Source organism: Arachis hypogaea, chromosome 16 (genome assembly GCF_003086295.3).
Source record: "Arachis hypogaea cultivar Tifrunner chromosome 16, arahy.Tifrunner.gnm2.J5K5, whole genome shotgun sequence".
Classification (NCBI taxonomy): domain Eukaryota; kingdom Viridiplantae; phylum Streptophyta; class Magnoliopsida; order Fabales; family Fabaceae; genus Arachis; species Arachis hypogaea.
The window spans coordinates 3,518,410-3,522,802 of NC_092051.1; the positions used below are offsets into that span (position 1 = coordinate 3,518,410).

The 4,393-nt window shown below is 35.2% G+C and overlaps 1 non-coding gene across 1 annotated transcript; it reads right to left on the reverse strand.

Annotated features, from left to right (window-relative positions):
• Nucleotides 1-2,263: 2,263 nt before the first annotated feature.
• LOC112761493 (small nucleolar RNA R71) lies at nucleotides 2,264-2,371 on the reverse strand. The gene has a single exon (XR_003181887.1). It is a non-coding gene; the product is annotated as a small nucleolar RNA R71 (small nucleolar RNA).
• Nucleotides 2,372-4,393: the final 2,022 nt, after the last annotated feature.

A 4,393-nucleotide genomic window follows, 5' to 3' on the forward strand; every position in this document is an offset into this window, starting at 1 on the left:
AATGATCACGATTTCGTGCACCAAGTTTTTGGCGCCGTTGCCGGGGATTGTTCGAGTTTGGACAACTGATGGTTCATCTTGTTGCTCAGATTAGGTAATTTTCTTTTTGTTCTATTTTCAAAAATTTTTCAAAAATATTTCAAAATTTTTTCTTTTGTTTTCGAAAATTATTTTAAAATTTTAAGAATGAATTCTAAAGTTTCCAAATGGTATGCTGAAGTTTGGCTGGCCATCAAGCTTTAGACTAACCTGGTATGATTCCTAGAATCTTGTTTGAGGACTTTGAATTCATTGCTTCCTTTTTCCTATATGTTTTCGAAAAAAATATACAAAAATCCAAAAAAATAATAAAATTGTAAAAACCAAAAATATTTTGTGTTTCTTGTTTGAGTCTTAAATCAATTTTTTTGTGTCAATTGCATTTTTCTAAAAAATTTATGTATTTTTTAAAAATTCATGCATTCATAGTGTTCTTCATGGTCTTCAAGTTGTTCTTGGTAAGTCTTCTTGTTTGATTTTGATGTTTTCTTGTTTTGTGTCTTTTGTTGTTTTTCATATGCATTTTTCGTTTGTTAGAGTCTAAACATTAAAAATTTCTAATTTTGGTGTCTTGCATGTTTTCTTTGCATCAAAAATTTTTCAAAAATATGTTCTTGATGTTCATCATGATCTTCAAAGTGTTCTTGGTGTTCATCTTGACATTCATAGTGTTCTTGCATGCGTCATTGGTTTTGATCCAAAATTTTTCATGTTTTGGGTCATAATTGTGTTTTTCTCTCACATCATTAAAAATTCAAAAATCAAAAAAATATCTTTTCCTTTTTTTCTCTCAAATTTTCGAAATTTTGGGTTGACTTAGTCAAAAATTTTAAAAATAAGTTGTTTCTTGTAAGTCAAGTCAAATTTTCAATTTTAAAAATCTTATCTTTTTCAACAACTTTTTCAAAAATCAAATCTTTCTCATTTTTTTATAATTATCGAAAATTTTAAACATTAATTTTTCAAAATTTTTTTTCTTAATTTTATCTTATATTTTCGAAATTAATACTAACCTTTAATGTTTCAATTCAAAAATTTTAAGTTTGTGATTTTCCTTTCAAGAAAAATTCAATCTTTAAAATTCTAGAATCATATCTTTTGGTTTCTTGTTAGTTAAGTCATCAACTTTAATTTTTAAAAAAAGTCAAATCTTTTTAATTTATCTTTTAAATCTTTTTCAAACAAATCTCTTTCAATCATATCTTTTCAAAATTTGATTTCAAAATCTTTTTCTAACTTCTTATCTTCTTATCTTTTTAAAATTGATTTTCAAATCTTATCTTTTTGTTTCAATCATATCTTTTTAAATTTCAATCATATCTTTTTCAAAACTACCTAACTAACTCTCTCTCTCTCTAATTTTCGAAAATTACCTTCCTCTTTTTCAAAAATTCTTTTTAATTAACTAATTGTTTCAGATTTTAATTTTAATTTATTTCTTCTTTTAATTTTCGAAAATCACTAACCATTTTTCAAAAAAATAATTTTCGAAAATCCTTCTTTCTCATCTCCTTCTATTTATTTATTCATCTACTAACATCTCTCCCTCACTCACCAAAAATCCGAACCCTCTCTCTCTCTCCGAGTTCAGATTTTCTCTTCTTCTTTTCTTCTACTCACACAGGGAACCTCTATACTGTGGTAAAAAAGATCCCTATTATTATTATTTTTCTGTTCCCTCCTTTTTCATATGAGCAGGAGCAAGGACAAGAACATTCTTGTTGAAGCAGATCCAGAACCTGAAAGGACTCTGAAGAGGAAACTAAGAGAAGCTAAATTACAACAATCCAGCAAGCACCTTTCAGAAATTTTCGAACAAGAAGAGGAGATGGCAGCCGAAAATAATAATAATGCAAGGAAGATGCTTGGTGACTTTACTGCACCAAAATCCAATTTACATGGAAGAAGCATCTCTATTCCCACCATTGGAGCAAACAATTTTGAGCTTAAGCCTCAACTAGTTTCTCTGATGCAACAAAACTACAAGTTTCATGGACTTCCATCTGAAGATCCTTTTCAGTTCTTAACTGAATTCTTGCAGATATGTGATACTGTAAAGACTAATGGAGTATATCCTGAAGTCTACAGGCTCATGCTTTTCCCTTTTGCTGTAAGAGACAGAGCTAGAATATGGTTGGACTCTCAACCAAAAGATAGCCTGAACTCATGGGATAAGCTGGTCACGGCTTTCTTAGCTAAGTTCTTTCCTCCTCAAAAGCTTAGTAAGCTTAGAGTGGATGTTCAAACCTTCAGACAAAAAGAAGGTGAATCCCTCTATGAAGCTTGGGAGAGATACAAGCAACTGACCAAAAAGTGTCCTACTGACATGCTTTCAGAATGGACCATCCTAGATATATTCTATGATGGTCTGTCTGAATTAGCTAAGATGTCATTGGATACTTCTGCAGGTGGATCCATTCACCTAAAGAAAACACCTGCAGAAGCTCAAGAACTTATTAACATGGTTGCTAACAACCAGTTTATGTATACTTCTGAGAGGAATCCTGTAAGCAATGGGATGCCTCAAAAGAAGGGAGTTCTTGAGATTGATACTCTGAATGCCATATTGGCTCAGAACAAACTATTGACTCAACAGGTCAATATGATTTTTCAGAGTCTGAATGGAATGCAAGCTGCATCCAACAGTACTCAAGAGGCGCCTTCTGAAGAAGAAGCTTATGACCCTGAGAATCCTGTAATAGCAGAGGTAAATTACTTAGGTGAACCTTATGGAAACACCTATAACTCATCATGGAGAAATCATCCAACTTTCTCATGGAAGGATCAACAAAAGCCTCAACAAGGCTTTAACAATGGTGGAAGAAGTAGGTTTAGCAATAGCAAACCTTTCCCATCATCCACTCAGCAACAGACAGAGAATTCTGAACAAAATACCTCTAATTTAGCAAACTTAGTCTCTGATCTGTCTAAGGCCACTCTGAGTTTCATGAATGAAACAAGATCCTCCATATGAAATTTGGAGGCACAAGTGGGCCAGCTGAGTAAGAAGATCACTGAAATCCCTCCTAGTACTCTCCCAAGCAATACAGAAGAGAATCCAAAGAGAGAGTGCATGGCCATTGATATAACCATCATGGCCGAATCCAAAGAGGAAGGGGAGGACGTGAATCCCAATGAGGAAGACCTCATGGGACGTCTCTCAAGCAAGGAGGAGTCCCCTATTGAGGACCTAAAGGAATCTGAGGCTCATCTAGAGACCATAGAGATTCCATTGAACCTCCTTATGCCCTTCATGAGCTCTGATGAGTATTCCTCTTCTGAAGAGAATGAGGATGTTACTGAAGAGCAAGTTGCCAAGTTCCTTGGTGCAATCATGAATCTGAATGCCAAATTATTTGGTAATGAGACTTGGGAAGATGAACCTCCCCTGTTCACCAATGAACTAAATGCATTGGATCAACTGAGATTGCCTCAGAAGAAACAGGATCCTGGAAAGTTCCTAATACCTTGTACCATAGGCACCATGACCTTTGAGAAGGCTCTATGTGACATTGGGTCAGGGATAAACCTCATGCCACTCTCTGTAATGGAGAAGCTGGGAATATTTGAGGTGCAAGCTGCTAGAATCTCATTAGAGATGGCAGACAACTCAAGAAAAGAGGCTTATGGACAAGTAGAGGACATGTTAGTAAAGGTTGAAGGCCTTTACATCCCTGCTGATTTCATAATCCTGGATACTGGGAAGGATGAGGATGAATCCATCATCCTTGGAAGACCCTTCCTAGCCACAGCAAGAGCTGTGATTGATGTGGACAGAGGAGAGTTGGTCCTTCAACTGAATGATGACTACCTTGTAATTAAAAGCCAAGGTTCTCCTTCTGTAACCATGGAGAGGAAGCATGAAAAGCTTCTCTCATTACAGAGTCAACCAAAGCCCCCACAGTCAAACTCTAAGTTTGGTGTTGGGAGGCCACAACCAAACTCTAAGTTTGGTGTTAAACTCCCATATCTAAACTCTAAGTTTGGTGTTGGGAAGTCTCAACAATGCTCTGAACATCTGTGAGGCTCCATGAGAGCCCACTATCAAGCTATTGACATTAAAGAAGCGCTCATTGGGAGGCAACTCAATTTTTATTTATCTAATTTTATTTTATTTTTATTGTTATTTCATGTTTTATTAGGTTCATGATCATGTGGAATCACAAAATAAATACAAAAATTAAAAATAGAATCAAAAACAGCAGAAGAAAAATCACACCCTGGAGGAAGGGCTTACTGGCGTTTAAACGCCAGTAAGGAGCATCTGGCTGGCGTTCAACGCCAGAACAGAGCATGGATCTGGCGTTGAACGCCAAAAACAAGCAGCATCTTGGCGTTCAGACGCCAGAAATGC